The 11,434-nt window shown below is 37.0% G+C and overlaps 1 long non-coding RNA gene across 1 annotated transcript in view; it reads left to right on the forward strand.

Moving 5' to 3' along the window:
• LOC150085324 (uncharacterized) overlaps nt 1-4,261 on the forward strand; it is a 72,280-nt gene extending 68,019 nt beyond the window's left edge. Inside the window, exon 3 of the long non-coding RNA XR_016546968.1 lies at nt 4,138-4,261. This is a non-coding gene — a long non-coding RNA (uncharacterized LOC150085324). The remainder of the gene's footprint in view (nt 1-4,137) is intronic.
• Nucleotides 4,262-11,434: the final 7,173 nt, after the last annotated feature.

Raw genomic sequence — 11,434 nt, forward strand, 5'->3', positions numbered from 1 at the left:
TAATGCTAATAAAGTTTGATTGCGTGTGACTGTGAGCCCTTCCATATTAGAAATTTTTAAAAGATTTATATAACTTAAGAAAATTATATACAGTTATATATATTTATATAAATTAATGAATTATAATTAAGATATATAATTATATAAATTTATAATATATATCTATATTTCTTTAATGAATTATAGTTGAGATGATTTGTAACTTAATTTTGATAAAGAAGCTAGAATTCTGAATTGATGACAGGAAGAGGAGAAATTAATACCCTGATGAAGATAACTAAAAGAAAAATCGAAACGTCAACACTAAAAAAGTTTAACTGCATCTAATTATGCATCGTTCCCGTATTAGATATATTTAAAAAACAGTCTTATATAAATTATGAAATTATATAAATTTATAATATATATTTTATTAATGAATTATAATTAAGATACAATCATTTGTATATTACATTATTTTGATTTTAATGTTACTTCGTAACAATAAGTACCAGAAGAAGGGTTCAAGAATGTATCCGAAACGTAAATATTCATTTTACAATATTAGTGGGGTTTTTTCCCTAAAAATTTGACTTTTCTTTTTTTTTTTTAATCGTCTAATAAATGTTAAAAATAAATAGCGGAAACATTTATTGGCAATTAAAAATAGGAACAACGAAGCGACAAATTCTTCGTGAGTGTTCATGCTCGGAAAACAACTCGATCGGGCGTAATTAAAAAAAAAAAAAAAAAAAAAAAAGAAAGGGTTTGTAATATTTCTAAAGTCGACAGTGACGTCCTTTCAACGCAGTATTCGGGTTAAATAAAAAATATTTTCCTGCCAGGCGACACCAATGACCCGAAAGAAGAGACCACGGATAGCAGAATCCAAGTTGAAAGGTCGCGTCGCTTTACGGAACATGTTCGACATTAAACGAACCATTGTATTAACCCTAACTCGGATGTTATAAATTGCTTAATGCTTAGCCCAGTAATTATTGCTTACTAATAACTGCTCTGATATATGTACTGCAGGGCACAAAAAAAAATGAGAGTAATAGCTCAAAATTAGTAGTCTGCTAACATCGCTTAGCATTTCGCCTTTATTTTATTATCGGTCCGAGCGAGTTCCTTCGGCTTTATTTTTAGCTATTGTCTGGCGGGGGGCCCCCCGCTCGCTCCAACACTCCTAAACGTCCTATCAAATTAAGCGGGAAATTAGCAGTAATTAAAGGTTTTAGTAGTGCGTCAAATGAAGACCATGCTGTTGGTCACACCAGTACCTTTGTGACAACAATATACTTATACAGGTCATTATCATCAATCACGTTCTACTATTAGAGCCCTTATCTGTGCGGTAGGAAGTGCTGAAGTCCACCTATCGGTGAAGCAGAGAACATGACAAGGAGAAAATGAGTCTTGATGAGATGAACATACGAGCTTACTACCTGGGTGGCCTCTTTTATGGGTCTCTTTCCCATCCTGTTGGATCGACGATCGGCGATGGTACCCAACCGAAAACCAACAATGACAAACACACTTTAAAAGGGGAGCACTGCAAGTGGGGGATATTATCCCCTTCCCCCTTTAAAACAATCCGAAAGAATACTCACGCTACTGGTTATTGCTATGGAGTAAGGTGATTAGTATCTGACTTCATGTTTCTTTCGATGTTATTAGTGCAGTCCAATATAGGAAGAAATCCCTAATGTTGGCTAGATAATTGCACGTGTATCCTTCTGAGGGGGGGTAGTTGATATCTGAGATGAAGAGGATGTGAAGCAGGAACTTTAGTAGAGACGTACAGATTATACTTTCTTAATAAGAGCGCGCACGATCTGGTTTAATTTCTTCCCTGTCGCTTTACGAAAAAGAGAACCCGAAGATATAAAAGGTATGTAGTTAACGTTACAAGGAATTTATCTGCGGTAGCTTTTAGAAGATAAATAGAATGCAGATAAGAACTCCACTTATGATAACGCACAATTTATTGAGAAGGATTAAAAAAAAATAGCATAGTAACTCGAAATATCATTTGACGTTTCGGCTATAGTTTAAAAACCTTCTTCAAATGCATACCTTTGCAGTATCAGCGAGAGAAAGGCCTATTGAATCCCCCGAATAAGCTGCTTTTTCCATATTGTTATTGAGTTAGAAACCGGGGGTTGATCAGAACAGACAAACCGACATTTAGAACAAAATTTATAGCCCCTTAAAAATATCTTCATATAAGACGCATATAATGAAGCAATTTTAGTATTAGCTGCTTAGATGACCCCACCCGGAAGTAGTATAATCCAAGAAGAATAAAAGGGGTGGGGTAGAATGGAAATATTTCAAATAGAGATGACTGTAATGAGGTTCGGGAAAAACCAGTCTGGATAACTCCACTATTGTGCTTAGCAATGATTAAGGGGTAAAGATAATAATAATTAGGTACTTTAAACCCGTCTTTCTATTCCAAGTACAGCAATACTTCTATAATAATTGATATTTCTTATTGAACCAATACATAACACTCCCATAATGTGTACATCACCATTAAAAAGTTCATTGCATTTCGAAGAAACCACAGGTTAGGCTTAACGTAGCCTGAGAGAGTACGAATAATTTTTTTTTTTTTCTTTCTTTTCGTTATTTGCTGACATAACACTTTAAGATAATTTTAGTCGGATTGTATGCAAATAAGTCGCAGAAAAAGAAGTTTTAGAACATAATAAAAACTGGGATTTTAAGCTACTTAATAGTAATCGGACAATTTCTTTACCAGCCCATAAAACTCAAGAAACATTCCTTACATCTTAAGTATACAAAACAATTTTGGTTGTTATTTTTGTGTTTCTGTTACTGACCTTGCATCGACACCTAACAGGTGTGGTCGCTACCTGTTTGGCATGCAGAAACGCATCCAGGAGACAAAAATATAAATTTCTTCAGCAGAAGCCTTTGTTCAAAAATATACGATAATTATACAAACAGCTTCTTAAAAATTGGCTAAAAACTGGTTCTCTGCTCTCATTTATCATAATTAATTTCCTAACTAGTGAAACTTCAACCAAAGAATGCCAGAGCCCGGTTTTAATAATTTGGGCACCAGGTGGCGCTAGTAGTACGAACATGGCGATTAAAGCATTTTCATACAGTGCTGGCACATTAATGGCTAGATATTTTAACAATATTAGTTTATCCGTTAGGTGGCGCCACTCTCGTGGCTTCTTTGGTCAGCCATTTAAGCTTATTTCTTTAATATTGATAAAAAGATGATTTCTTTATTTTGTTTGTTTTTTTTTTTAAAGGGGGTGACAGATTCACATTCCGACCCCAATATTCTCAGTTTGGTAGTTGTATCTGATAAAATCTTGTGTGTACCTTAACTCGAGATAATTTACTCGCTCTCGCTAACAGGATGGAAGACCAGAAGGTTATTTTCCAGGAGTAGCAAGTTGTCCTTCTAGCCCTTTTGTTGTTCACCTTCAAGTACTCGCGGTGTCTGCTATCCAAGTGAACTAACGGTAACAGTTTGTGCTCCCACTTTGGCATCTAATGTCCTGTTTTGCCCCTGGGCAACTCATTCTACATCCGACTGTGGTGGACATTTCCATCCTACACATATAGCCTCAGGTATTATCACCATGAAGGCTTCCTTTGCCTCCTTGCTTTCTTATCCTCGAAGGACACTCTCGTTATATGAAGAACATTCTGCAATGACACTGTGGACACAGGGGGGAGGGAGTCGTTTGCAAAAAGAAAGAAAGAAAAAAAATGGCCCAGTTATTGAAGATCTCTAGAAGAAATTAATTTGATAAGTTCTGAACTTTCCACAGGTTTCAATTAACTATGGAGAATTTACTTGTTTAATACGTATAAATACGTTTTTTGTAAAGCTGGCCATGAAATAGGAATTTAGCACGTGATCCTCAGATACTGAGACGCCTGGTTTTCTACACTCTTTAACTGTGATCCCCCGATGATTAAAACTTCACTGGTAGTATCATCTCATCGGCTTCAATTTTAATATTCAAACCAATTTTCATCTTTATTAACGTTTATGACATATATACAGAGCCACTCAAAAGTATGGGACACATTTAATCTTTCTAAATATTTTAAGGATGTCATTTAAAAGCCAATAATTATTATATTCTTTTGTTCTTGCAGATCATTTAAAAGAATACCGTGAACTTTGGCCCTTTTCAGAAGAAAAAAACCAGGTTTAAAGATCAGAAGAGATTCAAATGAGAACGCAGACGAACTGGATGTATCTGTATAAACCAAAATCTGGGAAAAATAAAAATATATTTTTTACTAAAGAAAAGTCACTTTAAACTTGAAAATAAACAAACTTTATTTTGTAATCGTTTAATACGACTATATCTTCCATTCGATGATCCACTCTGAAGAAAACTGTTTGAAAAGAGCATCGGAACGTCTGTGTGGGTGTTTAATAGAAATTTCTTAATGTAATGTTTTAATAGATAGATATTAATAGAAGTTGATTACTGAAGTCCATCGTAACATGGACTACGACAAAAAAAAATCTACCACGCATGCGTATGGTAGCAATTTACACTCTACAATCGATTCTCTCTTACCCGATTATCTGTCTTAACTATTCTCTTCTTGAGAATCCCTTGTTTTAATTCGACTACTTGAAAGTTATAGGATTGTCACAGAAGGGGCGTTTAAGACCTTCGTTGGTGTGTTTGTTTTTATTATCCGGGTTTTAAGTCGGTAGCGTGTGGAAACCTGCCAAAATAGGTGTTTTGATTTTTCATCACTCACTTTTGACCTTCGCAGCTATTTTACGACGTTTGTAAAAGGGAGGTTAATTTTTCAAGTACAATAATCCTTTTTTTTTTTGTGATAATCGTACAAATTTCAATCGCTGTAATGTTCAAATTTTATATTAAATATTTATTAAATGTGATTTATTCCCCATTACCATAATTGCTTTTCTACACTACTCACTCAAAATATTAGAAACGGAATCTTGGTTATCTTATGGGACGTCCATATACATTCACGTGGAGGTCCCAAAAGACCTCCGCGTGGTAAAGGCCCCACACTACATTGGACAAGAAGAATTAAGTGACTTGATCAGAGATTTGGACTTACCCAAAGAGAAGGCTGAATTACTCGGATCCAGACTACAACAGTGGAACTTACTCGCCAAAGGTACAAACATTACAATGTACCGTAAGCGAAATGAAGAATTTTCAAGATATTTTCCAATAGAAAACGTGTGTCTGCAAAGATGTCGTTGGTCTTATGCACGAACTGAACATTGATCACAATACCTCTGAATGGCGTTTGTTCATTGATGCGTCAATGCTAAATTTGAAAGCAGTATTGCTTCATAATGGAAATACTTTACCATCAATTCCTCTGGTTCATGCTGTTGACCTGAAAGAAACGTACCACAGTATGTCCCAGATTCTTGCTGTTGTACGTTACAATTACTATGGTTGCAATATTTGTGGTGATCTCAAAGTGATTGGACTGCTTGTTGGGTTTCAAGGTAGTTTCACTAAACACTGTTGTTTCCTGTGTTTGTGGGACAGTCGTGAACAGCCAAACTCTACGTCGTGTGACACTGGGACAAGAGAGATGAACATATTCCCTGCAAAAGCAATGTAAAGTATGTTCCATTGGTTGATCCACAAAAGATTTTTCTTCGCCCTTTACAAATCAAGCCTAGACTGATTAAGAATTTCACAAAGGCACTGGATAAAGAAAGCAGAGGGTTCGCACATTTACTGAAAATGTTTCCATTATCTCATGCAAAGCTGAAGGAAGGAATTTTCATAGGTCCTCAAATAAGAAAGCTCCTAAAAGATGAAGAATTTCAAAGAAACCTGAATGATGTTGAACTGGCTGCATGGAGATCTTTCAAGGATGCGGTACGCGGATTCCTCGGAAAGAGAAAAGAAGAGAACTATGAGCAACTGGTGACAAAATTGCTGAAATGTTACAAGAACATGGGGTGCCGAATGTCATTGAAAATGCATTTCCTTCATTCCCATCTGGATTTATTTCCTGAAAACTTAGCAGATGTCAGTGATGAACAAGGAGAGTGCTTCTACCAGGATGCATCTGAAATGATACCAAGGTCGCTGGGACTCTGCCATGATGGGAGAATATAAAATTTCTTCACACAAAGGCTAAGTCCACAGGATGTTGCGTTATGTTCCAGAATGACTTGATAGTTTTCTTTTCTCAACATTCCTTCAAAACAAAAGGAACCCCAGATCGTGATGGAACCACCAACGTGCTTGAGTGTAGGCACTAAAGAATGTGCAACCATTTTTTCTTCAGTTGATCGACTCACAAACTCTACGCTCGGATCCAAATATTTCAAATTTGGATTCATCCACCCACAGTACGTTTTCCAGTAATCAATTGTCCATGACTCTTAGCTCAAGCCAACCGTTTCTTTCGGTTTTAATAAGGGTTTTCGGACGGCTACTTCATATTGAACACACTGCCAGTCTCCTTGAATCGTCGAATGGTAGTTTGTGCTCCTTTAAATGAATAACTAGATTTTTGACAATATTTCTCATGGAATAACCTTCTTTACACAGAGTTCTAATAGCACTTCTTTTTTAAGATCATCTAGAACGTTCAGGAATCTTCTACAATGTTCTACCACATTTAGGGGTCTTCTACACCTTTCTGAAATATTCTAGAAATTGTGCGTAAAAAGCACAGAGCAAAGATATTCTTCAAGACCACACTTATCACGTTTAGTAAAGTATAAAAACATATAAAAAAATAATTGGTGGCTCAACAGCCTCCCTGCTCCGTGTACAAGACGTCTTGTACTCTCTCCAACATAAACCATGGTTGGAGTCGCTAATTGTTTTTCTCTTTAGTATAAAATTTTTTTTAACTAATTAACAAAATTAATTCTTTAACCATTTTACTGAGGGTTTCAGGGTAGTTAGCCCGGAGGGTAGAAGTCATGGTTTCAGCAGGATGAAGTTTTTCAGCAATTACTCTGTAGGGAAAACCCCGGGGTCACCCTAAAAGTATTCTTAACGAGCCTGACCAACGCCAGCTTTTTTTATTTTTGAATTAGATTAAAATATCTACCCCTTGAGGCCTTATAGATATCTTTTAATCTAGTAATTTTGAACTGGTTCTTGTTGTTACACCTGGGGTGTTGATACTCTCTTCCACAAGCCTTAAGATCTCTTCGTAGATCTGAGAGTTGCTGCATCCACCAAGGGACTCTGTTTAGATGCCGTTTATTTTTGTCCAGACATGAGTTACAAGCCTCCACAATGGCATTTGTTACCATGTCAGCATAGTCTGAGTAGGCAAACCAGTAAGACTATTCATAAACTCATCAGTTGTAATGGAAGTAATTTCCTGGTCAAAGACATTCCAATCAGCGTTCTTCATTTTGAATCTAGGGAAATCATGGATTGTGTGGAGGGAAGAGGGATCAAGTTTGAAGTTTAGATTAAATGTAATGGTGTTGCGATCACTACAAGACCACGATGTACGAACCATCTGGTTCTATGTGCCAATGCCAGAAACTCGGTTTGAAAGGGTCAATGAAGGAGTGCCCAAGGAGGCCAACGAAAGTTGGATGGTAACCTCGAGAGTTACCAAGAGTAAGGTTATTAGTAGTTATGAACTCCTCAAAGAGATCACCCTTAGGACAGGAAGAGGGACTATACCAGAGAGGGGATTTGGGATTAGCATCCACCATGATTATTACAGGAACATCAGCCAGTTTAATTAACAAGTCTTCTAAATTTTTACAACAGTAATAATATGAGTTTCAGCAATGAGCAGGGTTGCCCAGACCATAGCTACTTCATTGCCAACAAACACCAGAACATCAGTATTAGATTGCACAATTTTATAACCATCTTGTAACCTTTAATTTGACCTTTAATGGAATATAATTCGTGTAAGAAAGAAATTAATAACAGCCAGAAGTGTATTAAAAAAACTGAAGATATTTTTAATTAATTTAAATTATTTATAAAAATATTTAAAACAACTGGAAATAGCTTTAATGTTGCGATAAAATTTATAAGAAACTTTGAATAAAACCACCGAGTAGACTGATTTAAAAGCAATACCACAGATGGAGCTATTATGGTATGTACGTGATAGACAAGTGGTGACGAATTAACGAAACAACGCAAAACGGGACGACGAACAAAGAGGACTTCTTTCGTATTGTTTTAATAAGTTCGTATTTCCTTTGCAACACGTTAATGCAAATATACGGTTTCTGATATTTTGGCTAGGCAGTGTACGTTTTAATAGATTCTTTGGGATTATTGTAATTATTTTGTCTACTATGCAGGGGAAATTGAGGAAAGTGGTTTAAGGCATAAAAAGGGGTTCCCCCTCTCTTTTTATACCTCGTTTTCCCCACAATATCCAGGAGGGGGAAATTGGCCATGTCTTAAGCAATCCCCTTGTCTACAAATTACAATATTTTGACAAATTTTTAAATCGTACTGTACAAACGCTATTTGCACGATCAGCTGTTTGCTTACGAAATAAAATGGATTTATTTCTTAAAGAAAAAAAACTGTTAATGATTTTCAATGGACACGAAACAGACGAACTGGTGAGTGCTATCTTTTGGTAAGTGTTATCAGTACTTAGACCTAGGCATGAAGCACGAGGAAACCGAGAACGTGCTTTGCATAAACCGGACATTGTCTTCAGCTAAATGGTCACGTAGTGAGCAAACGAACAAGTTCTATTGCGAACTGAATCAGATATGGACATGCGCTGTTTGAGGAAGCTACGTACAATTTGTACGCTGTACGCAAGCAGATGTCAGAAATTTCTAAAAAAAAAAAAAAAATACAGTTCCTACTTTAACCGGTAGATGCCGCTTTGTTAGAAAACACAGTTCGGCTGCTTTTAATTCTCTAACAATGCATTGTAATATACAATTGTGACGTTGGCTGTAATTACGTCACAATGGGGTTAAAAATAGCGCCGAGACGTACATTTCAATACGCGTTTGGAAATATACGATACTTTTAATGTCTATTTCATGAGTTGTAATCATTGTTGTGATTACGTCACTAACAAAACCAAACGATCATTGTTATTTATGTGGAGCAAGTTGTTTTCCATTCATTATCTAACAAACTGCAAGGATTTAAAATAGCCTTTAATAGGTTTATGCATTAGCCCTATTATTCAAAAACAATAAAGGATAAAATATTTTCTCGCTGGCAGCAAGATTTCGATTTCTTTTGTCTCCGACGTTTTAAATTAGCGTTTCACACATGAGTAACCGGTTAGAGGTTAGGTAACACGTTCCATCATTATTAACAAAGTACAGTTGCCTTACTGTCACAGTGATATGAGTAATGACTTTATTAAATAACAATTACCAGGCGTCTTTTGGGAATGCATGTAAGCGATTCAGAAAGGGGACCGAAGAAATAACGAGCTCACGGATACCCTTAACATCTTCGGCAGACGTGATCTCATTTAGCTATAACGCGTACACCTCTGTTTTAAACAATGCATTGTCAACAGTGACCTCACGTGGCTGGCGCTACAGCAGAACTGAAAACGACTAAAAAAAAAAAAAAAAACGCGCCTGTTTCTCACGAGCTAAGGGGAAATAAACAAAAAAAAAAAGTGGTGTCTATTTCGCCTTTGGCTGAACGTGCCTTTGCCAGAAGGCGGGAGAAAACACGTGCTACGAACTTAGTCGACTGCACCTAACAACGGAAACTGGCCCTCATTTGCAATTAATCGGTAACACTTCCCGTAGCAGTTTCCTGTAGCGACGGAAGCTACGATCACGGTCCGGACGAGTGTATAACGAATGAAATGCCCTCCATGTTCAAAGGAAATGCTTCACGAGCTCTATCAACAAACGCTGATTTATAACAGGTACTTCACAATCGTCTTTATTTGCTCTGCGAGTGTCGTGACGTTATCATATCCTTTTAAGCCACCCTCAAATGGCGTTAAAATGAGGCGCCTCTCTCGTTTGGCCACCGTTGTCTTAATGGTTGCTGCGCGGAAAGCGACTTTAATTGCGCGAGATTTAAGCAAACGTTCCGATGTTTTAATAGCAACCAAGGACGCTTGTTAATTACAGAGTACGAAGATGAGAAGGGGAAAAAACCGGAGTTCTCGGAGGTTGAGAAGGGAAAATACCGGAGTACCCGGAGGAAGATCTACAGCCTTGGGCCGGCTAACTGGGTACTTCGTGGAGGTGGAGGCCTAGGATATTAATTCATCTACTGGAGAGGTTTCTATAACTCTTTAATAAGAAAATCAATGTGGGGTACCGTGATTTCTTCAGTAGCCGGTCGACGGAATGCGCGATAATGCACACGAGCGCGAGCGAGCAAAAGACAACTCTCTGCTTCGCTTTTGATAAATGGATCCAGATTAAACAATTCCCATCGCAGACAGTTCCACCTCCTCGAGCTGCCATAAATTGCGTCAATACATTTATTCGCTACAAAAGAAATCAATCACTTATTTATCATTTGGGTAATGCCTTTCCTGGTGGCATCGTTACCACAGCAACCTCGCGCCACGTGTGTTGCTTGTTGATAACGTAACAATGTAAGCATGGCTTCGATATGAACCATCGCACGTGGCGGTAGTGGTATTGGGGCAAGGGGGGTGGGGAGGAAGGTTAAAAAGAACAAATGAGCAGCGCTGGTGACTGCGTATCCGTTATCTGACAAATTGTCTTCGCTTTGTTTGGCCAGTATGGTGAGCACTGCTTTGGACTAGAAATGCTGTCAGTTGGAGGGTGATAATATGCAAATTATCACGTGTCATCATGCGTAAGTATTGTTTTTCATTTTTTTCACGATAAGTGAGAAAATCAAGACATTAGGTCATTTTGAACAAGTCAAGACATTAGTCAGTTCCTACGAGTGGCAATTTTCAAGGAAATTCAAATCTAAAACATTTCAAGTGAATAATTCAAGACATTGAACATTTTGGGCGGAAATTCAAAATCTAAAAATTTCAAGACATTGAACATTTTGGGTGAATAATTCAGGACACAAGACCATTTTGAATGATTCAAGACATTGAGTCAATTGGATTTCACGATAAGTGAGAAAATAAAGACATTAGACCATTCTCCTGAACAAGTCAAGATATTAGTCAATTCCTACGAGTGGCAATTTCCACGGAAATTCAAAATCTAAAACATTTCAATGAATAATTCAAGACATTGAACATTTTGGGTGAATAATTGAGGACACAAGACCATTTTGAATGATTCAAGACATTGAGCCATTCCATCAATTGAATATTCAAGGGATGATTTCCGTGAACAATTCAAAACATTGGACAATTTCCTTGAAGAATTCTTGAATTGTTTAACAGCTGGACAATATGCTTAAGTTTGGCCACGGGAGATCAGACCATTCTTTTCACCAGAATGGTCTAATATCAACACCTTAGATCAGGGGTTACCAAAATA

The sequence above is a fragment of the Mastigoproctus giganteus genome, chromosome 5 (assembly GCF_048544385.1).
Source record: "Mastigoproctus giganteus isolate SK-2022 chromosome 5, ASM4854438v1, whole genome shotgun sequence".
Lineage (NCBI taxonomy): Eukaryota > Metazoa > Arthropoda > Arachnida > Uropygi > Thelyphonidae > Mastigoproctus > Mastigoproctus giganteus.